Genomic DNA, 24,551 nt, shown 5'->3' on the forward strand with positions numbered 1-24,551 from the left:
CAGCACCAGGTGCCCCAGAGAGGGTGGACCGAAGACAATGATCAAGCGATTTGTCTCCTGCCATCCCTCTCCAGCCTCTGACAGACAGAGGCCAAGGACACCATTTTATCCCCTGGCCAATAGCCTTTTATGGACCTAACCTCCATGAAATTATCTAGCTTCTCTTTAAACTCTGTTATAGTCCGAGCCTTCACAGCCTCCTCTGGCAAGGAGTTCCACAGGTTGACTACGTGCTGTGTGAAGAGGAACTTTCGCTTATTAGTTTTAAACCTGCTACCCATTAACTTCATTTGTCCTCTTGTCCTTCTATTATGGGAACTCATGAATAACTTTTCTTTATTCGCCCTCTCCACACCACTCATGATTTTATAGACCTCGATCCTATCCCCCCTCAGTCTCCTTTTTTCCAAACTGAAAAGTCCCAGTCGCTTTAACCTCTCCTCATATGGGACCCGTTCCAAACCCCTAATCATTTTAGTTGCCCTTTTCTGAACCCTTTCCAAGGCCAAAGTATCTTTGGATATTGAAGGACGGTGATTAAAAAAAACCAACCCAGCCCAGAATACAAGGGGAAGAGGCAGAAAACCCTTCCTGACCCCCTGCTAGTGGCTGGCTGGAGCCCTGAAGCCTGAGCGTTAGCCACACAAAACATTGAGGAGCCAGGAGCCGGCGAGCCCCGCCCCGCCCCGCCCCTCCCAAGCCACCTCATCCTACAATCTGCCCAGCTCTCTTTCAAAACGCGCCGGGGAGGGGAAGGGGGTTCACATCCACAGCGCCCTCGCTCCTTGAGTACCCAGCTCCCAACAGCTTCCCCTCCCGTCCAGGACTCCCCCCCGCCAATAGGCTCCACAGATCAGCGCTTCCCCCTCCCTCCTCCTGCCCGCCAAGATCAGCTGTTTCAGGAGGAGGTGGGGCGGGGGCAGGGTTTGGGGGCGGGGCAGAGTCAGGGGTCTAGCGCCCCCTGGCAATTAAAGTCGGCACCTAGAATCAACTTTCAAGCGTCAGTCGCAAATCTCACCCACCTGGGGTGTTTCAGGTCACAAGCCCCAGCATCCGGAGTCCTGTGAACATGCAAGAATCTCATTTCTTTGGCTCCACGTTGGCATGCGGGTCCTCTCCCAGCCCAGAGGTGGCGGCAGGTGCACGGCGCCTGCCCATGCTGCAGCGAAGCAGTGCCGTCTAGCGGGTAGCGCGCTGCCCGGGGACTCGAGCAGCCTGGGTTCTCATCCCACCTCTCCTATCGACTTGGACAAGAGACTTTCGCTTCTACCCAGTCCCCACCAGCGTTCCCTGGAAGCTGAGCGCTTGGGCGGCCGCCCAGCAGAGGTTCAGGTGCTGCTTGGCAGCACGTGTGCCTTTTGGTGGTGCACATTCCTTAGTGCACATGGCAAAATTTATTCTGCCCACGGATGGGAAAACTTAAGAGGAAACCTCGGTCCCCACCTGCCTCGTCTATTCACACTGCCAGCACGGTAGGGCAGGGACTGTGTCTCACACTCTGTTATGTACAGCGCCTAGCACCCCGGGGCCTTGAGATCAATCCAAGGCAGCAGCAACCCGAAGACCACCGTCTGGGAAGAGCTCTGGGGTGGAAGGTGCTGCTTATACAGAAAATAGGTGCAGGCAAGTTACTTATTTTGCATGTTTTTTAACTGCTGTGATTGTGATGAGTATCTACCAGGGCGATATTGCAGAGTCAGAGGTTCAAGAAGCTCGGGCCAAGAGACCGAAATGAGGAAACCACCGAATTCAATGCTGGTTGCTTCTACGGCTTGCGAAGGAAAAAAAACCCAATTTAAAAAAAGAACCTCACTTATTCAAAACAAAACTGCCAGCTATTTCTAGGGGTAATGCTTCCTTCTGCACAGCGCACATCGCCTTCCGAGGAAACTAAAGGAGGTTGCTGCCCCAGGCTCGGGAGAGGGCGTATGGGCCAGTTTTAAACCCCTCTCTCAGCAATAAACTCACCCCCTTTTTGGGGCCAAATTAACAGCCGGGCTCAATGGAGTTCCACTAATTTGTACCAGTGGAAGACCTGGCCCCGAATCTAAGAAGGCACGTGTCAAAATAAACAGCCACTGGAGCAGAAAAGCATGACCAGAGCCGTCATGCTTTGAGCCCCAGAGCTGCCTTCAGTGCTAGCAGATGCGGCTAGGACTTAGGTGAGCAGGAGTCTAGTCTCGGCTCTGCCACTGGTCTGCTGTGTGACCTTGGGCATGTCACTTAAGAACGGCCAGGCTGCATCAGAGCAAAGGTCCGTCCAGCCCAGTGTCCTGTCTGCCCACAGTGGCCAGTGCAGGGTGACCCAGAAGGAGGGAACAAAAAGGGAATCATCACGTGATCCCTCCCCTGCCGCCCATTCCCAGCCTCCGACAAACAGAGGGTAGGGACACCATTCCTGCCCATCCTGGCTCATAAGTAGTGATGGACATGTGCTCCATGAGTGTATCTAGCTCCTTTTTGAACCCTGTTAAAGTCTTGGCCTTCACAACATCCTCTGGCGAGGAGTTCCACAGGTTGACATGTGCTGTGTGAAGAAATACTTCCTCTTGTTTGTTTTAAACCTGCTGCCTATTCATTCCATTGGCTGCCTCCTAGTTCTTATGTTATGGGAAGGAGTAAACAGCACTTCCCTATCTATTTTTTCCACACCAGTCATGATTTTATAGACCTCTAGCATATCCCCCCTTAGTCTCCTCCAAGTCTTTTTAATCTCTCTTCAAACGGGACCCGTTCCAAACCCCTCAGCATTTTTGTTGCTCTTTTCGGAACCTTTTCCAATGCCAAGAGATCTTTTTGACATGGGGCAGTATTCAAGCCGTGGGTGTCCTGTGGATTTATACTGAGGCGATAGGGTATTTTCTGTCGTCTTCTCTCTCCCTTTCTAATTCTACTTTCTGATTCCTAACACTCTGTTCACTTTTTTGGCTGCCCTTGAGTGGATGTTTCCAGAGAAATGTCCTCAGTGACTCTCAGACCTCTCTCCTCAGTGGTAACTGCTCATTTAGACCCCCACGTTTTCTATGTATACCTGGGATTATGTGCGTTACATCCCCTCACCGTGCCTCAGTTTCTCCATCTGTAAAATGAGACCTCTTTTGTAAAGCTCTGTTGATGAAAAGAGAGAGGACGGTATTATCTGCCCAGTCACATGACATCTCTAATGAGCGAGGGGTCCGATCACAGAATACCTGAGCCTGGTTCGCCCCTTTTACATCAGCGCAACCCCACTGGCTCCGGTGGAGTTACTCCCAATTTACACTGGCGCAAGCGAGGGGGGAATCGGGCCCCATTTCTGGCTCCCGATCTTAATTTGGAAGGCTCAGATCCTAGACACGAGAATGAAGGACACTCCAAATCCGACTGGACAGAAGTTGGCAGAGGGCTCAACTGATCAGTCCTGGATTTTGGTGGGAACGCCTTACTGCTGCCGCATCAACCTGTGGAACTCCTCGCCAGAGGATGTGGTGAAGGCTAGGACTTTAACAGGGTTCAAAAAAGAGCTAGGTAGATTCATGGAGGTTAGGTCCATCAATGGCTATGAGCCAGGATGGGTAGGAATGGTGTCCCTGGCCTCTGTTTGTTCACTGTGTGATCCCTCCCTTTGGGGCATCTGGAATTGGCCACTATCAGCAGACAGGACACTGGGCTGGATGGACCTTTGTCTGACCCAGCCTGGCCGTTCTTATCACCCCTCCAAAGATCCAAAACCCATGACCCAGTCCCTCTGCCCCCAATCGTGAGGGTGGCTTAAAAATCATGAGACTTTGTTTCAAAAGTTTTACAAGTGGAGTTCTTTGTCTTGGCCTGCTGGTCGGAGCCTTCAGCACGGCCCCCTGGGGCAGGTTTTACAGTTTCTTCCTCAACCATACAAGCTAGAAACTTGCTGGGGAGAGAGGACAGGGAGGGGCTCACCCCCTCACCCGCCCGGCATGCACTGCCGCATCATTTGCTTCTCTGCCACCAGTCCACAGGGCTGACCCTGGGGACGTCACTATTGCGCCCGGTGCCTCAGTTTCCCCATCCAGAAGAGAGGGCTAACGCTGCTGACCTCTTTTGCAACGCGCGCTGCGCTCGGCCCGCGGAAAGGGCTCTCCGACGAGCGAGGTGGGAGTCAGCAGATGAACCCAGCGCCAGTTTCGCGGCACACACCAGAGGGGGAGCTCGGGGGCCGGAGCGTGTCTCTCACTAGCCTGCAGAGGGGCCGCGGAGTCTGAGTGTTGCCCGTGGCTGGGAAAGCTGGGGGCTGACCCCTGTGGGCACAGAGTCAGGCTTGTCGCAGTAAGGGCCGGGTGACAGGGACACCGGCGCCGGTGGGGTCTTCGGAGTGCTGGGACACGATGGTCTCGTTCCAGTGGTTGGTCTGGGGGCAGGGGTGGCTGCGTGGAAATCAAGGCCCTGGATCCCCCGGAGGGCCGGCTGGACGATCGGGTGGTGCCTTCTGGCTTTCGGCTCTCTGGCTTTTCCCCCTCGACCGCAGGGCAGTACGGGGCACTGGACCCCACCCATCTTTGGCTGGACGAGGGGATGCTCACAGCAGGCCTGGGGGACATCTCCATGCTCTCCTGCCCACCCCCCCTGCGTTCTCGGGACAGGGGAGACGGCCTACCGCAGCACCGCCGGAGGGCCACGAGCAAATAACACGCCTGGGAAGCAGCAGGAACCCGAGCAAAACTAAAAGCACAAACCACAGGTTTATCTGCCATCGCCACGTGGGGGAGGGGGATGGGCAACGCAGCAGCATAAGCTGGAGCCGCCGGGGTGCGGTGGGAGGGGAGCCGGCGAGAAGAGCTAATCCCCCCGCGACGGGCTCAGGACGCAGAGGGGGCCACGGAGCCGTCCGTGCCAGCTAGCCGGAGCCACAACCACGCGGCGTGTTCATTCCGTTATGTAGCAGCCTGGAGCCCCATATGCAGGGCCCCCTTGTGTTCGGCACTGCCGGGGCCCCCGGGAGCCATGCTAATAGCTCTGCTGCAACCCCTGCTAGGATCTCAGAGTGCTCACCAAGGCAGGCTGGGAGGTTTTAAAGCCAGCAAGCCCTGGCTGATCTCCGGTACAGCGCAGGCCAGAAACTCCCACCCAGTCATTCCTGCGTATGGTCAGCCGGCCTCTCTTCTCCCCATTTTACAGCTGGAGGAAACTGAGGTCAGGAAACAGTGTAAGTGATTTGTCCACGGTCCCGAAGTCTGGACTGCTGGGTTCTCCGCCTAGCTCTGAATTGATTTAGGGCACGTCTATGCTATGGGGAAGATCGACGCTGCTACGGTCGAGCATCCGGGGTTTGATTGAGCGGGTCTAGTACAGACCCGCTCAATCAAACTCAGAGGGCGCTGCTGTCGGTGCCGGTACTCACGAGGAGGTAGGAAGCCAACGGGAGCGTCTGCCCTCCCGCTGTGTGGGCGGCGTGGGAAGGCGATTGAAGATACGTCGACTCCAGCTACGTCATTTACGTAGAGTTGCGTATCTTACTTCGACCTTCCGCTGTCGTGTAGACCAGGCCGTAGTGACTCTAGGCTAGTCGCCTCTCCTGGCCTCGGTTTCCCCAGCTGTAAAAAAGCACGCTGCTCACGAGTCACCCCACTGTGGGTGCTAGGAAGGTGAACGTGCCGATTGGGGGGGTGAAATGCACGGAGAACCCCACGGGGTGATATGCACGGAGACCTCCCGGGGCCTGCCTTGATGCTTCTGCTGAACTACAAAAGTGTTTTCCTCCACCACCCCGGGGCGTCCTCTCTGAGTTCTGGCTCCCTCGGGCTGAACTCGGGAGACCTCCGCCCCTCCCAACCCTCTCGTATCTCCTCCCCACGCCGGCCCAGAGCATTCAGAATTCAAACGGGACCCAGGCTCGGCTCGACCCCGGTTCCCCTCCCATTGCAAACGCAGCTGGTTCATGCGTTCCCTTACGGGTGATTCTGTGGCCCTCTCGTGCATTTGCTTTTGCAAATGGATTTCCTTTTGCAGAGCGGCAAACCCATCTACCCCCGGCGCACGTACAAAAAGGAAGAAGGCAGGTGCCGTTTCCTAGCCGAGCATGTTTGAAATCAGATCGACCTCTGCAGAACCAAAGAGCCCTGTCCAGGACTGCTGGACGGATCTCGTTTCAAACATACACCCTAAGGCAGTGGCCACCACCCAGTAGATCAGGATCGAGGGGTAGATCTTGGGAGCGTTGGACAGGTGACCCTGACTGATCTCATGCCGGTATCTCATCTGCCCCTTCCAGCACTGCCTTGGAGCGGTCCCCCTCCTCCAGAGGCCTCCTGCTTGCTGTGCAGTGCACAGAAAGAAGAGGAGGGGGTGCTGATGTCAGGGTGCCCCTCCTCCACCCTGTACCCCATCGCCACAGAGCAGAGGGGGGCAGGGATGGAGGGAGTTTGCTGGCTGCTTTTGGGAGTGGTGCAGGGCCAGACCAGGGGTGAGTCTGCCTTCGTCCCCTGCACCACCACCCCGAAGCCACCTGTGGCAAGCGATGCCCAGCTGGAGCCCGCATTCCAAACTCCGGCCCCAGTCCTGCACCCCATCCCCTGCCCTAGCCCTGAGTCCCCCCTGCACCCTGAACCCCCTCCTGCACCTCAACTCCCTGCCCCAGGCTCAGCTCAGAACCCCTCCCTCACTCCAAATCTTTAGCCCCAGGTCAGAGGCTGCACCCCCCTCCCTCACACCCCAGCCCTCTGCCCCCAGCCTGGTAAAAGCGAGTGAGGATGGGGGAGGGAGGGAGGATGGAGTGCGCAGGGGCCTGGGAGGAGGCAGGGGCAGGGTGTGTGGGTTGGCAGTGGATCCTGGATTGCACTTCAATGAAAGGCCGGAGCCCTCCGCCACAAGAACACCAAGGCGCCGTGGGCGTCGGCTCTAGCTCCGCTGACGTCGATGGGAGAAAACCAAACAAACGACTCTGGCCGTCCAGAAAGCCACGTCTCCACCGGCTGAGGATCTGGCCCACCGACGCCGCGGCTAAACTCCTAGCAGCACCCCCGAGTAGCTTCGCTCGAGTGAGGAGCCCAATCGCCGCCAGAGGTTTCCACCTGGGGGGTGTCTGCAGGATCCCGCAACTGCAAACTTCCCTTCGGCGCGGCCCTATTTTCCCACCACTCTTTTCGAGCAGATGGAAAAGGCCTGTTTCGATTTTCACGCTCTGCCTTGCGTTTCGGGGTGGGAAGGGGGCGTTGTCGCGACACGCCAGGGGGCAAGAAGGTAACTGGGACGGAGCCCGTGTGAATAAATCCATGGAAACCAGGGGCGGGCAACATTTTTGGCAGGGGGCGACCTCAAGATTTTGGAACGTGGCGGAGGGCCACACTCTTCCATGATATGAATGGAGGAGGCGCAGAGTCTGGGAGGGAGTTGGGATGAAGCAGGCGGTTGTGACCTAGGGCAGGGGACTGGGGTGCAGGGGTTTGGGATGTGATCTAGGGTAGGAGGGGATTGTGATTTGGGGCAGGAGATTGGGGTGCAGATCTGGAAGGGGGTGTGGGTGCAAGAAGGGGATAAAGGGTTTGGGTATGTTGAGTGGGAGGAGGGCAGGAAAGGGCTGGGGGGAGAATCAGGCTGCGGCCAAGAGACTTACCTGCCAGCTGCCAACTAGCCTGCCTGCCTGCAGAGCTTAAAATGTTCCCTACCTGCCTGCCTGGCCATGTGCTTCATGAATAACTGAGCCCAGGAGAGGGGGCGTGGTTCTTCTTAGCTGCCTGTTATTCCAACAAGCAGCTCCCATTGGCCGGTTTCTGCCAGAAACTGGCCAATGGGAATGTGCTGGGGCAGGGCGGCTCCTAAAACTTCCCCCCTCCCCTCCAGTTTTAACACAAAAACAGAGCCCGGCAGTCGTGTTTCTGCCTGGCGCACAGGGGAGCCTGCCTGGGGCTTCCCACAGCCTCCGCAGGCCAGATCTGGTGGCTTGGAAGGAGGGATCTGGCCTACGGGCCGTATTTTGCCCAGGCCTGATGTAAACACCTACTTAGCCATTACACAATGACTCCTGTTGAAATATACGAGAGCGCTCACAAGATACTTAGGTCTTTTTTTGGACCCCTCGTGCCCGTCCCCCACCTCTCCCCCATGAAGGAAAAGTTACAATTTAATCATTGCTTCTATTTTCCATCGCCACTCCTTTTCCCCCGGTGGCTCCAGGATACCTCAAACCGGGTTCGACGTTTGGAACCGGTGACGAAAGAAAACATCCGCTACCTTTTTGGGAAAACCCAAGTGCCCATCCAAACGTTGAATCACCTTGTCCACACGAGAAAGGAAACAAGGTGAGAAGAAAAACAACACATCAAAACAAAACACGACGGCGTTCGGAAGGAATAACACTTTAGGCGGAAACAGAGCATTTTGTGGTAAATGAATTTTTAACGTGCGTTTATATTTACATCCACCGTCGCTGGTGAGACGAGGGGGCTCGATCCTGCATTGCTTGACGTAAGTGCAAAGGAAGTGTAAGATTTACACTTTTGCAATGGTATAAATGTCACCACAATAGTGCAGGAGGGGGCGTAACGCTTGTTTCAGAGTCAATATGTTGCTTTGATTTGGGTCCATTTATTCTGTTGCAGAATGGTAACCTGTCACACCAAGTGGGCGAACATGTTAACGTACTTAAGAGACTTGCAAATTGACATCCTCAAGCAAAAAAAACCTTCAAAACCAGCCTGCAACAAAATGCTGAGCTGGAATTCATCTGCAAAATTTAGCACCAGCAGCATGAGTCTGAATAGGAACTGGGCATGGCTCATTCATGATCAAATATTTCTCCATTTTGGGTAGTCTCACCTTCTTATCGCTGCAGGAAGTGGGCTACATCCACCCGGCTTGAATTAGCTCTGATGTAACACTCCCATCTCTGTACCCCTATGACCTGTTTCTCTTTCTTTCCCTCCCTGCACCCGAGGAAGTGAGTTGCAACTCACGGAAGCTTGTGCCATACTAAAATTGTTAAATCTTGAAGGTGCTGCTGGACTCCTTGCTGTTTTTTGCAGAAACAGACTAACACGGCTACCTCTGGGTAGGTCCACACAGCAGTATGATTTCGGAATAACAGGCCGCGTCTACACTACAAGGAGTTACTTCGACATAACGTCGAAATCATGGCGCGCTGGAGGACTTCTCACTCTGATTCCTGTAACCCTCATTGTACGAGGAGTAAGGGGCGATGGAGGAAGAGCGCTCTATCTTGTAGCCAGGGCCAAAAGCCGACTTAAGCTATTTCGACCTCAGCGACGCAATTGACATAGCTCGAGTAGCGTCGCTTAATCCGGCTTTAGCCCTGCTGTGTAGATGTGCCCTCTGACATCAGCACAGCTGTACCCATTTAAAGGGCTTAAGGACAGCACTCCAATACCATTCTTTTATATGGGCAGTCAGTTTGGGGTTCGGGGGGGGGGGGGAGAAACTTCAGAAATTCAATGGCAGTCCTATTCCCAAATCCCTGGAAACTCTTCTCACTCTTCCAATGAAAGAAAAAGACCAAAACAAAAAGAGTCTGGTGCAAATCAAAAATTCTCCTTGCCCCTTGCGGGTACACCAAAGAGGCAGAATGACGAAGTCGGCAAAAAGAAAGAAAGAAAGAAAAAAGTCAGCCAAAGATTAAAGATACAGATACTGTACGCTTCACACCCAAAAGAGGTGGAAAAGGAGAGGTTACAAAAATGAGCCTAATTTACAAGAAAAGAGAACCCTGAGGAGGTAAAATTTGTTCCAAAATTAAAACTGAATCTGATTTTTCTTTGTGGGGGTGTGCGAGTGGGCGTGTGTGGTTTTTAAAAATAATGTTGATTTCTTTCTCTCAAAGAAAAAAAAAAGAGCTCCGTGTTGGTTGCTCGCACTCTCCGTGCAAGGAGGGGGTGTCGCTGTACACTCAAAAAGTTTCGGAAATTTAGCAAGCCGCCTAATATGAAGGGGCAGGGGAGAAGAAATACTGCACAGCAAAATGTAGGACACAGTACTCAAGGAGGAAGGAAGGCGTAGTGGTTACTACCCACTCTGGGAGACCTGAGATTCTATTTCTGTCTCGCTGGATGACCTTGGCTCACCTACCCATGCCTCGGTTTCCCCCTCGGATTATCGGAAAGGATATTGCTCTCCCTCCCACAGAAGTGAGGGGTGGGGATGCGTGCAGCCTAATCAGCACTGCCAACCCCGTATCTTCAAAAATAAACCTTGAGTCGGGCCTCCTCATTCATGGCTGACATAAAAAAATCGCAAGGTTTTAAAAATTACGATCAACACGGGACTTGTTTTTATGGGCCGCCAGGCTTCTGGGGTTTTCGGATACACCACCCTGCACTCACAAACAGGCTAGCAAGGCACTTTTATTTCAATGACGCCCATAGACTCGGGGAGCCAAATGCCCCGAGGGACTAAACCCATTTACAACAGGGGTTTCTGATGCCCCGTGAGCCCATCTGGGCTGAAAATCTTCAGTCCCACCAGGGCTCAGAGATTTTTGGCCCAGAACAGCAGCAACAGCAGCCGAAGCGGTGACCCCCCAAAAGGCATTCGCGACACGGGGGAAACGGACGGTGAGCTCTCACGTGGCAGCGAGTCGAACTCAACCCACAGCCCTTCTTTCGGCCTCCCACGCGAAACCGCAGACTGAAAATTTCATCCTCATCCACACCCGGGCAGCAACGGCTCAGCCTCAGCCCACTGCTAGAGACCCCAGAAGGCCAAAATCTGCCGGGAAAAGGGAGACACCGCTGAGGGAGGAAGGAAGGCGCTGGGGTTCAGATAAGACCCCAGCAGCCAGAAGACCAACCTCTGCCACCGACTTCCTAGGTACACCTTGGGCAAGTCCCTTTACCTCCCTTGTGCCACGGTGCTCCCATCTGTAAAATGGGGAGAATACCTCCCTTTGGGTACTTAGAGTTGTACAAACAGCCCTTGGCGCGAGACCATGATCAGCCTGAGGCCTCTGGGGGCTGCTGCTATAATGGAGTTCTATTCACAGCTGGTGTAGATGAGCACAGCTTCCCTGAAACCACTTGGATTGCCTGCCACACCATGGGGGGGGGTCCACATCCTTCCCTCTCCCCCTTCTTTTTCTATTATACAATTCTGGATCCCCTTCCCCCCGTCACTCAAGCTCATCTGAGGAAGTGGGTTTTGCCCACGAAAGCTCACGATCCTGCCTGTATTTTTGTTAGTCTCTACGGGACCACAGCACCGCTCCTCGCTGACAACAAGTGAAAAGCAAAAGGCCAAACCGGCCCTGTTCCCTTCATGCATTCTCAGGCCAGCTTCCCTCGCTCTACTACGCCGCCACGCTGCCTCGCCACGGCCGAGGGCACGGAGACACGGACCCTTTTCTACAGAAGAAAGTTCGCGCTGAACTTCCGCGACCTACTTTTCCTTTCGGGTGCCTGCGCGCAGAACGGGGCCGTGCACATGTCTGCCTCGGCTCACAGCCTCGCATTCTTTTAGTCACCGTGCCCGTCCAAACAGAGCCTGGAGCCGAGCTCACACCTCTCCCGTCTACACGCTGCCACGTGAGAATGAGCCTTGGACCTCACGTCACCTCCGATCTGTCCCCAGAGCAGAGGCAGCGTGCCTGACTCAGTGAGCGGCGCGGATTTCATCCAGGGTGCGAAAACGCTGTTCTGTTGAATAATACATCATTGTCACGGCCCCCCTCGCCGGCGCTGGGCTGTTCCTCTGGTCGAGGTTAACATTTGACGTGCCCGGAAAAGACAACGTGAATTTCCTTGTGCTTCTTGAACTCTGTAGGATTCCATTCTTCTTTTCTGGTTCATGTTCCATAGGGGGGAGGAGGTGGGAGGGGGAAGGACTGGATATTTCTCCCAGCTCTGGAAGGCTCTCCGTGAGATCCAGATAGAACCAACTCCCTCTACGTAGAGCTACCCCCCTCCAGACGCAGCTCCAGCAGCGAGAAATCAGCACGAACGTAGAAACCACAAGACGAATGATCTGAGCAATTGGTGTCACAGCCACGCTCGACGGGTGATTGATGAGTGATCGTGGGGAGAGAAACCCATAGCCTCAAACACCTTCAGGGATTCTTTTTCTCAACCTCAGGTGAAAGCGCTCAGGGCAGAAAAAGAAATTTGCTCTCGGTTACACCGGCATCAATACGGAAGAGCTCTGAGTTCACTGGTGGGTGCGGAAGGACTTTGGCGGGATGCTGGTGAAACCGGGATTGTAATTTGACTCTACGGCTGCGTCTACACTGGGAAGGGTTGGCGACAAAAGTGCTGTCGACAGGCAAAAATCGTCAAAAGTGAAAACCGGGGAAATCGGTTTTCCTGCCTCCCGTTGTCGACATTTCATGGCCACATGGCTGGCTCCCCTGTCAACAGAGCAAAGCATTGTGGGGGAGCATCCCACAGGGCAGTGTGGTGGGAAGGCGGAGCTGATCCCTGTGCTCCTTGTAGCTCTGAGAGGTCTCCGTGCTGAGGAATGTCCAAGCAGCACAGTTGTCTTTTCAGTCCTCCCCCTGCAGCAGCCGCCAGCCTGCCACTGGGTTCCTAGCCAGGCTTAACAGGAGCATCCCAATGATTTGTGCTTTGTTTGTTCCCCAAACGGAGCAGCTCACTCAGCTTTGGAGGGGAAGGGCGAGAGGCGCATGCCTGCAGGGCAGCAGAGATCCCAAAACACTGAGCACAGCCACCAGGGCAGGTATAGTGGGATCCTGGCGGAAGCTAGTTCTCTCGACAAAATGAACAGCAGAGTCTACACTGGCTCTTTGTCAACAATGAAGGGAGGGGAAAAGACAAAAGTCTCTCGCAGGGCTGGAAGTTTTTTGTCACCAAAACTGAGTGTTTTTTCCAAAGTCGCAGCGCGATGTCAACGCTCTCCCTCTTCTGTTGCCAAAAGGCACTTTTGGGTGACAAAACGAGCCAGAGAAGACAAGGCCTGAATCCGTCAAGTGAAGTCCAGCAACAGATCCCACTGGAGGGGAAAAAAGGAAGGACCCATCTCTTCAGAAGTGCAGAGAAGCCAGAGTCCCCATTGATCCCGGTGGGAATCCGTAGCACGTAATGAAAGACCAAAAAAAAAAAAAAAACCAAACCCCCAAATGGTTAAATTACATGATTTTTAAACCAATCTCATCATGATTTTTGGGGCCAGATTTGATTCTGAAACAGGTGGGGTAGGCGATGCTGAAGACATTCTAGGAAATCAATATTCTTCCTGGTATTTGGGGTTATCTCATAAGCGATGAGAAATACTACAACACAGGGTGGAATATCCCAGAGTGTGAAAGAGGGTGTTTCTATCCATCCATCCCCTCCCTTCAGTGGTGCGTCTCCTGCTTTACACCCGGGGCAGGAGGCATCAGCCCCACCGTTTTTTAGAAAACAAAGCTTTACGGGGAAAACAGCCCATGAGATGTCTACCCTGCCACATGCCTCAAATGAGTCAGTTTCTGTATCAAAGACGTGCCCACTCAAATCGAGAAAGGAGCAGGGGCAGGAAGTCTTATCAATCCACTCAGAGGGCATGCCCCCCTGCCCGGCTGGAAAGAATGCCCCCCCCCAGCACAGCTCTGGCTACAGCTGCCCACAAGCTAACCATGCCTGTGGGATCCTCCTTTTCCAGGCTTGGAGGACGTCAGGGCTGGGCTGGAGGCTCAGAGGCAATCCAAACCCTCCTCCCCTCCCCCCCGCAGTTCCCACGGATTTCAACCGATACGCAGCATCTCGGAACATCGGGCTCTGGATTCGGCTCCACTTTGTGCCAGAGTCGAGCGGCGTAAAGTTGGCACGAGATCAGAATCAGCCCCCCCCCCAGTGGTCTCAGAACCAGGTCATCCGGGAGTCACAGGTGTCTCATAAGAACAGCCACGCTGGGTCAGACCAAAGGTCTTCCGACCAGGCCAGAGAGAATGAATAGAGCAGCTAAGCGTCAAGTGATCCATCCCCCGTCGCCTGTTCCCAGCAGCTGGCATACAGAGACTAGGGACACCCTTTCTACCCATCCTGCCTGATAAACGTTGACAGACCCGTCTTCCATGAATGTATCTAGCTCTTTTTTGAATTCTATTATAGTCTTGGCCTTTACAACATCCTCTGGCAAGGAGTTCCACAGGTTGACTGTGTGCTGTGTGCAGAAATACTTCCTTTGGTTTGTTTGAAACCTGCTACCTATTCGTTTCATTCAGAGACCCCTAGCTCTTGTGTTATGAGGAGGAGTAAATCCCATTTCCTTATTTATTGTCTCAAAATGCTCTGCCCCTCTCGGGAGCCAATCCCACATCCCAGCAGAACTCACAGGGGATCAGCACTTCCTGCTATTCAGGCCCTCCTTAAAAATCAGTCCCTTAATCCCAATCCGAGGCTAAAATCAGCTGGGGGCCACACAAAGGTGAAAGCAAAAAAAAAAAGTCGCTGACATGGCCCCTGACTGAGAAGCAGAAAAACACTCCCCACATTCCCCTCCCACACCAGGCCCTCAGGCGGCCTGGACTAGTAGATTTTGTGGGCCCCACTAGGCTTGGGGTGGAGTCAGAAATAAGGGGTCCAGTGTATGGAAGGGGCTGCCGGGAAACAGGCTTTGGGTGTGGGTTCTGGGCGGAAGGAGGGTGCAGGAGCCTCAGGGGCTAGATCCAGGCAAACCGGAGGCCAGATGTGGCCCCTGGGTCCTATGTTTCCCACTCCGTCCCAAGCACTATCTAGGGGTTGCCAGCCCTCCAGGACTGCCCTGCAGTCTCCAGGAATGGAAGATGAACCTTCAATGAAAGATCATGTCATGCGACGAAACCTCCAGGAGTACGTCCGACCGAAATTGGCAAGACTGGGCCTCTCCCCTCCCGCCATACAGCCCCCACTCCCCACGCTTCCGTTTGGGCATGTCTCCACCGTGGAGTTATTTCGAAACAACTCCCCTTATTTCAAAGCAACTAGGCGGGAGTCCGCGCTGCCAAGCCCGTTCTGTCGACAGAATGGCCTTGTGCGTTGGAAATAACAACGCCGGCTTGTTATAACAACGCACCACTTCCTGATCACCCGCTAGTGTAGACGGAACTTTTGGGCGCAACCCCTCGGCCCTTTTGCAGTCACGTGCCAGAGCAGAGCCCTCCCCTGGGACAGGGCCAGATTAAGAGGGGGGCTGGCCAGGCCGCTGCCTTGGGTCAACCTATGGGAGGGTGCCTGATGGCAGCTGTAAGGGGTGCTGCGTGCCCAGCTGTGCAGTGCCCCTTAGAGCTGCCATCAGGTGCCGCGCGCCCAGGGCCAGGGGCCTCGCGGTGCCCCTTAGAGCTGCCATCAGGCGCCGCACACCCAATTGCAGCTGTAAGGTGCACAGCACGCCGGGGGGCGGGGCCACGCATGTGCCATGCGCCCGGGCGCGGAGCCACACATGCCTTGCACACCCGCTGCCCAGGGCGCAGGAATAGCTCGAGCCGGCCCTGCCTGGGGAAATCAGGACCCCTCTTGCCGCGACACACAGAACTGACCTGCACCGCTCTTGGTTCGTTTCTCTGCGGGACGACGGCCATTTTTTCTCGGCGCGTTATTTCTTTCAAGTCTCCTGTAGTGGATTCTGGCTTGAAGTGGCCAAGGTTATTTTTGAAGCCAGGGGAAGCGGGAGGGAAACCAGGTCAGAAAGGCCCCGAAGAGTTTCACAACTCAAGCCCTGGTTAGCTTCCGCAGCATTTTCGTCCCCTTGGCCATCAGGCAAGGACTTCAGCAACGCTCCGGAGCGACAACGCCCGCGGACGATCTGACCCGGATTCAGGACCTGGAGATTCCGCCATTTAGCACCCGCAGGAGTAAGGCTTCCGCGTTTCCTCTCCAGCATTCTGCGCTCTTGTCATGTCAATGGTTTTGCAATGCAGGGCCCGTTCCCGGAGCAGCCAATGCAATGAACTGGCTGGGAAGATGAGTCACCGTTGCCCCCTGCTGGATAGCATCAGAGCTGCAGAACTGCAGGCCATTGGTCTTGTACTGCACCCACTTTGTCGAAACAAAAACGATTGTGAGCAAGGATCAGTTTCAACCAAAGCGATGAAATTTCAGGTGCAGGATGGACTTGAAACGCCAGAACGGTATCTCCTAATAGCAAGTGGCTTGGAGGCACGTGGCTCCCCATTCTGTCTGGTTTGCAAAGGGCTGATAGAATCATAAGACACTAGAACTGGAAGGGACCGTGAGAGAACATTCAAGTCCAATCCCCTCGCGGCAGGACCAAGCACCGTCTAGACCAGCGGTTCCCAAACTTTTCGGCATCACGCCCTCTTCTGGATTTTTGAGAAGCCCTCGTGCCTCCCCCCACAAAAAGAAGAGCAGTAAAACTTCAGCAGAAAAAAAAAAAAAAAAAAGACTGACGGAGGCCAAAAAATAAAATTAGCAGCAAAACTAACAGCAGAGCAGGTATTGCCCTTTTAAGGCAGCCATTTTAAGTCTGCCCCAGGGCTCTTTCTTGGGGGAGGGGGAATTGATGGGGGGGGGCGAGTCGCCTTCCACCCCCCTGGAATCTCTTCACGCCCCCCCCAGGGGGACACACCCCCAGTTTGGGAACCCATAGTCTAGACCATCCCTGGCAGGTGTCTGTCTAACCTGCTCTTAAATATCTCCAGTGATGGAGATTCCACAACCTCCCTGGGCAATTTATCCCAGTGTTTAACCACCCTGACAAACAGGAAGTTTTTCCTAATGTCCAACCTAAACCTCCCTTGCTGCAGTTTAAGCCCCATTGCTTCTTGTCCTGTCTTCAGAGGCCAAGGAGAACGATTTTCCCCTCCTCCCTGTGACACCCTTTTTAGATACCTGAAAACCGCTCTCATGTCCCCTCACGGTCGTCTCTTTTCCAAACTAAACAAGCCCAATTCCTTCAGCTTTCCCTCACAGCTCATGTTCTCTAGACCCTTCATCAATTTTGTTGCTCTTTTCCAAATCTTGAAATGTGGTGCCCAGAAAGTAGGCCCTGCACAGGACACTCATGTGGCATATGCACGGCCTAGCCACTGGCTACTAGCCACTCTAGGGAGGGAGACTATGTTCCCTATAAATTTTTCCATACATGTGCAGAATAAATTTTATGTGCCCAAAGGCATGTGCAGATGTGCACCACCAGTAGAAATACACTCTGCTGGCCATGGACGCTCTGCTAATCAGCTGGGCAGCACGTGAATCTCTGTGGGCGGCCGCCCAAGCGCTCAGCTTACAGGGAAGCCAGGAGGGAGGGTCAGTCAAGAAAAGAGGTTGGCTTTGTCCCCCATGTGGAATAGGAAACTGATTTTACTCTCAAAGTTTTTTGCAGGATGGAACAATTCTTCACCATGCAGCTCTAATTGCATGCAGCTGAAGAAGGGCCTCATTCAGTTCTGAAGTGAATCCGTTGTCCTTTCCCGAGAGGTCACAGATGTGGGACAATAGCAGATAGAATCATAGAATCATAGGACTGGAAGGGACCTCGAGAGGTCATCGAGTCCAGCCCCCGACCCTCAAGGCAGGACCAAGCTCCGTCTACACCATCCCTGACAGATGTCTATCTAACCTGTTCTTAAATATCTCCAGAGAGGGAGATTCCACCACCTCCCTTGGCAATTTATTCCAATATTTGACCACCCTGACAGTTAGGAATTTTTTCCTAATGTCCAATCTAAACCTCCCCTGCTGCACTTTAAGCCCATTACTCCTTGTCCTGTCCTCAGAAACCAAGAGGAACACATTTTCTCCTTCCTCCTTGGATATAGGAGAAGAATGCTGTGATTTGCACGGGTACAAGCCAGGAGAGGCAGCGTTCCATAGCTGTCATTTCTGCTACTTGTGGTTTGTTGGGGGCTTGTTTTTTTGTTTGTTTTTAACCTTGTGCTTCCATTTTTCACAAAGGTTCCTCAATGCCCCAGAACTAAAATAAAGCGAGATCCTATCTTCTTGCAGCATTTCAAACCATCACATGTTAGAAACACCTCTGGACACCCAGATCCAGTTTTATTTTCAGCACTGCAAGTGGGCAACGCTTTCAAACCAAGCCAAACCCGGCCAGTGAGAGGCAAAGGTGAACACAGCCACAGAACTGGCCAGTGGAAATCCACTAGAAAGATCAAACCATGCATGCCCTGATTAAAGCAAAACATTGAAGCCAGTTTAAGATCCCACCATTTACGCACGACAGGTTTTTGGCATCTGCTTGCACCAGTGTAAATCTGGTCCAAGTCTATCGGCATTAGTGGTACCCACTCTACTGACACCCGGGCAGAATCAAGCCCAGACGGATGAAGTGGCTTGTCCTATTTTAAATCGTTCCAAGGCCTTGCTGGTTCTCAGGGGCACGGGGGTAAGTTTCACCCCCAAACAAGTCAGAAGAAGCCAGTAGCCTGGGTGAAACCTCTAGGCAGCAGTCACAAAGAACCTTTGCCAAAGGCCACACCTCGTAACTGGGAGCAGAAGCCACGGGCTCCACCTCCGGTGGCACAGCGCCTCGTGGGCCCGCCTGGACTCGTGGCCCATTTCGGGACCGGGCAGCAAAGCTGAAGCCCCGTGGCTTAGCAAAGAGTCCACAACAGTTGAGCCTTGCAGACAGAGCAGTTGGTTTTCTGCCAACAATGAGAGACGCGAGACCATATATGTCCTGCTGTCTGCAGGAAGGCCTCGAACGCTCTTCAAAACCTTTGGAGGAAGGGGAGGGGAGTTCATTTAGCCACGAGAGGCCCGGGGCTAGGTCCCAGCCATGCCAGACTGATCATAAGCACCCTCCTTCTTTGCACAGGGCTTGATCGATGGGGAACAGGTACTTACAGTTCATTCAACATCTTTATTCTCCTCTCCCCGTGTCTAGATGCAGAGGCGTCCGGACTCTCTGCTAAGGGCTCCCATTGCTCAGCACACTGCCCCAGAAATGCCCCTTGTGTTTTTCTTTTCACACATTTTAGTCTCACTCCCCACCCTGAACGGAGCACTTCATGAGATCATGCAAATGCAGCCGTCCTGTGAGAGATCAAAAGCCCCCATCACACCTCCTTGAGCTACCGGTGTGTTGCAAAGGGGAAAACAAAACCCCGGTGTTGCAAACACCCGCGTAGCAGAGTCCGGCCAATGCTACTTCCGAGCAAAGAAACAAACAAGCCAAAAAAATACCCTGGGTGAAACGAACGAGCAGCAAGGCCCGGACAAGACTTTAATGAAGACATTATGAAGTGCCAGGGTGAGATAAAACCAGTAAAGCAGCAGCAATCAGACCCGCAATTGGACGGTCCAAACCCATCGAGTCGAGCAGAGTGTAAAATACAGTTCTTTCAGCTGGCAACTTTCCAGGCCGTCGTGTCTTCTAAATTAAGGACCTAGGAAAGCTGAATTTCATTAGCTGGATGACACATTCAAGGTGCAAAGATCTTTCCTTCCTTCCTTGAGGGGATGTGGGGGGGGAGGGGGTTATTATTGGTGTTCTCAGAATTTCGACGTTAATGCGACAGATTTAGATTTCATGCATTCTTCACCACTGATTGTGCGTCAGTGCTGGAGGGCAGTGGGGGCAAGCGTTCGTGTTCACCGGATGCGATGCGTTAATGATTTCTACTCTGTGGGTCAGAAAACATCAGAACGGCCAGACGGGGTCAGATCAAAGGTCCATCCAGCCCAATGTCCTGTCTGCCCACCGTGGCCAATGCCCCAGAGGCAATGAACAGAAGGTTGCCAGATGGTTTCAACAAAAATACCGGACACACTTGACATGACATCACAATCGGCATGACATCTTATTTAGAAAATACCGGACAGTTCTATTTTCTCATTTCTACGTTCTCAATTTGTTTCCCAAACAGAAAGCTCAAATACTGGACTGTCCAGGTTAAAACCGGACACCTGGAAACCCTAAACAGAACAGGGAATCATCAAGCGATCCCATCTTTGTCACCCATTCTCAGCTTCTGACACCATCCCCGCCCATCCTGGCTAATAGCCATTGATCCTCTACTTATCTAGCTCTTTTTGGATCCTGTTAAAAGTCCTGGCCTCCACAACATCCTCTGGCAAGGAGTTCCACAGGTTGCCTGTGCGTAATGTGAAGATATACTTCTCTTGGTTTGATTTAAATCTGCTACCTACTAATTTTATTGGCTGACCCCTAGGTCTTATAAAAACAACAAATAGTCCAGTAGCACTTTAAAGACTAACAAAACATGGAGATGGTGTCATGAGCTTTCGTGGGTACGACCTACTTTAACGTAACCGTTCTTATGTTACGGGAGCAAGTAAATAACTTTTCCTTATTCACTTTCTCCACACCAGTCATGATTTTATAGACCTCGATCCTATCGCCTCTTAGTCTCCTCTTTTCTAAGACGAAAAGTCCCAGTCTTTTTAATCTCTCTTCATATGGCAGCCATTTCAAACCCCTCAGCATTTTTGTTGTCCTTTCCTGAATATTTTCCAATGCCAAGAGAACTTTTTTGAGATGAGAAAAACCCAAAATGTCCGCACAGGCCCATGGTGGGAGCACTGGCTATTACATCTACGTTTGAGCTGAGAAGAGCAATTTTTAAGCTCATGTCTTTATACCATATACATGTAGCCAGGCAGTAACAGCAGCAGCTCAGGCTAGTGACCCGAGTATGTACTACCCAGAGTCCCAGGGTATGTACCAGCGTTCCCTCTAATTTTTTCCCAAATATGTGTGGAATAAATTTTGTTCTGTGCACCAAAGCATGTGCAGATGTGCACCACCAGTAGAAACACGTGCAGCCAGCTGTGGGTGCTCTGCTAATCAGCAGGGCAGCATTGGAAACGCTCCTGGGCAGCCGTCCAAGCGTTCAGCTTAGAGGAACTAGCCTAAACCACCACCCCAGCTGTGCTGCTATTTTCAGCTATTCGAGCTAGAGCAGGTACCCAGACACAAGCTGGGAATCGCATCTCCTGGCTCAAACGCAGACCGAGAGCTGGGACTCCTGAATTACAGCCCCGGCTCCGCCACTAACCCACTGCTCGTCAGCAAAGCGGGGACTAAGGAAAGAATAGTCCCCCGGACTCCTACAGCAAGTGCTGCATGTCAAAGCACATGGCAAGCATTAATGGAGTCAGTGCCAGGACGCCCCACCTGGAAAAGTGAATACCATCATCCTTCCCCGGCCCATTTTACAAGTGGGGAAACTGAGGCACGGACCAAGGCCGCCACTTACCCCAGGGTTGCGCTAAGAGAAGGCAAGACGACAACCCGGGAGGCCCAACACCTACTCCTCGCCTGCCCCCCGACTCGGAGCGGTGCGAGAGGCTTCACTAATTAACGCTCGTTATGGTGTGAAATGCGCCCCAGGAGCACCAGGCGTCACAATGCACAAACCCTTCCCAGCTGGCCCCAGTGAACACCAGGAGCTGGAGTAACGGCGGCACGTGCCCGGTTGGGGATGCCCCCTCCCCGATCACTAACACACGTGTGCCACGTGAGAACGCAGGGTGGGCTCCCTGGGTGAGGCAGGAGGGGGCGTGGGAGCAGGAATTCCAGCACTTACCACCCCCCAGACCCCTCCGCGATTGGCTGTTACTCTCTTCTCCATCCCTTGTTCCACGGAAAAACTCCTCGTCGGGCCTCGCTGACACCAGGAGGTAACTAGCCCCAAAGGAAAAGCTCTCGTTTGACGGGAGAGGGGAGGGACCCCCACCTTCCCCGGGCCACACGCACACACTCCGTGGAAGGTGTGTCTGCCCTCCCCCCCATACAGAGCCTGCCTCTAATTAGCTGCAACTGGAGCATGGGGATGGCTCTTGCATGCAGGAAATGAGCTGCAGGACCCCTGGGGAAGGATTCCCAGCGGAGCTGAGATAATGAACGAGGGAATCCAAGTAATAAGCTTCATGAGCCAGGAGCCGACTTGGAAACGCACCAAATGTTTACCCAGCTGATCATCAGGGAGGCAGGGAGGGGATTCCCAGCTCCTGGAGCAGGCCGGCCGGCACAGTACGAAGAAGCCAATCCCAGCGGCCACGCGGGGCTTCACCCAGGCCTGTGAAGCCAAGCCAGCGTGTGAGGACTGGTGCGGAGCCCTGGAACTTCCTGCGCGAGGTGGCGAGCAGTTCAGCGCCACGCCAAGCATCCTAGCCTGGAGACATCGCCGCGGAGGGCAGGAACGGAGATCAGACCGGCTCCCCCTCCCACCCGCAGCCCCTCCAGCAAGATCCCGAACTCGGGCTCCTTTCTGTGCCATGGACTGGACAGAGATACCTCCCCAGTGCCTTTCGCTGCGGCCTCCCGGCTGTCGGGCATGGTTCCAGGATGCCTCACTGCCCTGTGACTCCCAGACCCCGCTACTGCCTGAAGCACCCAGCCCTGGGAGACCCCGCCTCGACAGCCGCATTTGAATGATCCTCGGAAAAATCATGGAGGAGATCCTCAAGGAATCTATTCTGAAGCACTTGGAAGAGGGGAAAGTGATCAGGAATAGTCAGCATGGACTCACCAAGGGCTAGTCCCGCCTGACCGATCTGATTAGCTTCTACAATGAGGTAACCGGCTCTGTGGACATGGGGAAGGCGGTGGATGTGATAGACCTTGACTTTAGCAAGGCTTGTGATACTGTCTCCCACCAGATTCTTGCCAGCAAGTGAAGGAAGTATGGATTGGATACATGGACTGTAAATGGACAGAAAGCTGGAAAGATTGTTGGGCTCAACAGGTAGTGATCAACGGCTCGATGTCTGGTTGCCGCTCGGTTTCAAGTGAAGTGCCCCAAGGATCTGTTCTTGGGTTCAACATCTTTATTAACGACCTGGCTGAGGGGATGGATCACACCTCAGCAAGTCTGCAGATGACACTAAGCTGGGGGAGAGGTGGATACGCTGCAGGGCAGGGAAAGGGTCCAGAGTGACCTTGACAAATTAGAGGATTGGGCCACAAGAAATCTGCTGAGGTTCAACAAGGACAAGTGCAGAGTCCTGCCCTTGGGAGGGAAGAATCCCAAGTATTGGTACAGGCTGGGGACCGACTGGCTAAGCAGCAGTTCTGAAGAAAAGGACCTGGGGGTGACAGTGGATGAGAAACTGAATATGAGTCAGGGCGCCCTTGTAGCCAAGAAGGCTAACGGCATATTGGGCTGCATTAGGAGGAGCGTTGCCAGCAGATCCAGAGACGTGATTATTCCCCTTTATTCGGCTCTGGTGAGGCCACATCTGGAGTATTGTGTCCAGTTCAGGGCCCCCCACTACAGAAGGGATGTGGGCGCATTGGAGAGGGTCCAGCGGAGGGCAACTAAAATGATTCGGGGGCTGGAGCACATGACCTACGAGGAGAGGCTGAGGGATTTGGGCTTCTTTAGTCTGCAGAAGAGAAGAGCGAGGGGGGATTTGGGAGCAGCCTGCAACTCCCTGCAGGGGGATCCAAAGAGGACGGAGAGAGGCTGTTCTCAGTGGGGGCAGAACAAGGAGCAATGGGCTCAAGTTGCAGTGGGGGAGGTCTAGGTTGGAGATTAGGAAAAACGATTTCCCGAGGCGGGTGGGGAAGCGCTGGGCTGGGTTCCCTAGGGCAGGGCTGGAATCTCCGTCCCTCGAGGTGTTTAAGTCCCGGCTGCACACAGCCCTGGCTGGGATGCTTGAGTGGGGGTTGGTCCTGCTTTGGGCAGGGGGCTGGACTCGGTGCCCTGAAAGTCGCTATTAGCCCCCAGCCCCGATGCATTCCTGCCCTCACCTGCCCAGCGGTCGGCACAAAACCTGCCCTCCATCCGATGGGAGGGGGGAGGCCAAAACGCCCGTCAGCAGCAGATCTGCGCTTTCAAAGAGACAGCGGGCGTTTTCCAATGGCCGCACAGGGTGCCATTAATAGAATTCATGCCCCCGCCAACCTGGCCCACCCAGGAGAAGGAGAGATCCTGACACTGGCCAGGAAGGGAGAGGTTTTAAAAAGTATTCCCTTTGTCTCCCCCAACACCCCCCCCCCGTACCCCACCCAGCACTCCCAGGTCAGTCTGCTGCCCAGGCTTTGGGAAAAGGCAAACTGTTTATTTGCAACTCTTTAGCTGCTGCTGTGCAGTCAGGAGTCACCAGCACCCCCGAGATGGGAGCGGCTGAGCTGGGGCCAGGCCGTTTAACACACACGTCGGGGTGTTAGGACAAGGTATCCCTCCGCCACACACACCCCCCCCAAGGTATCCCTCCACCACACACACACACCCTCTGAGGTAACCCTCCGCCACACGCACCCCCCCCCCGGCATCCCTCCGCCACACAACGCCCTCCCTCTGAGGTACTCTTCTGCTACACGCCACCCTACCCCTGTGGTATCCCTCCGCCACACTCCGTTACCCCCCACAGTATCCCTGCCTCTTTTACCATGAACCCGGCCTGCTTCGTGGTATCCATACGCCACGTGCTCTTACCCCCACTCCCTTCCCCACGGTATCTCCAGGCCCTACCACATTCTCCCCAGACAGCCCTACACCCCTCATGCCCTCCCCCGGGTACTCTGTCCACATACCGTACCCTCCCCCGCACCTCCCCCCGATATCCCTACGCGCCCGCAGCCTCTCAGGGCCCCCAGCCAAACCCACCCCCAGCTGCACACAGCACCCCTGGCGACAATCCCACGCCGGGCGGGGGGGGGGCCTGTACGAGGGAGGGGAGAGGAGCGAAGAGGCTCCTGGAGCCAGCTGGGTGGCAAAGGGGGGGGGGGTCTAA

At 54.1% G+C, this 24,551-nt stretch overlaps 1 protein-coding gene across 4 annotated transcripts in view; it reads right to left on the reverse strand.

The window, feature by feature from the left end:
- TBKBP1 (TBK1 binding protein 1) overlaps nt 1-24,551 on the reverse strand; it is a 75,305-nt gene that overhangs the window by 17,729 nt on the left and 33,025 nt on the right. The gene's annotated exons all lie outside the window — the stretch shown is intronic.

The sequence above is a fragment of the Pelodiscus sinensis genome, chromosome 29 (genome assembly GCF_052426305.1).
Source record: "Pelodiscus sinensis isolate ZL-2025 chromosome 29, ASM5242630v1, whole genome shotgun sequence".
Taxonomy (NCBI): Eukaryota; Metazoa; Chordata; order Testudines; family Trionychidae; genus Pelodiscus; species Pelodiscus sinensis.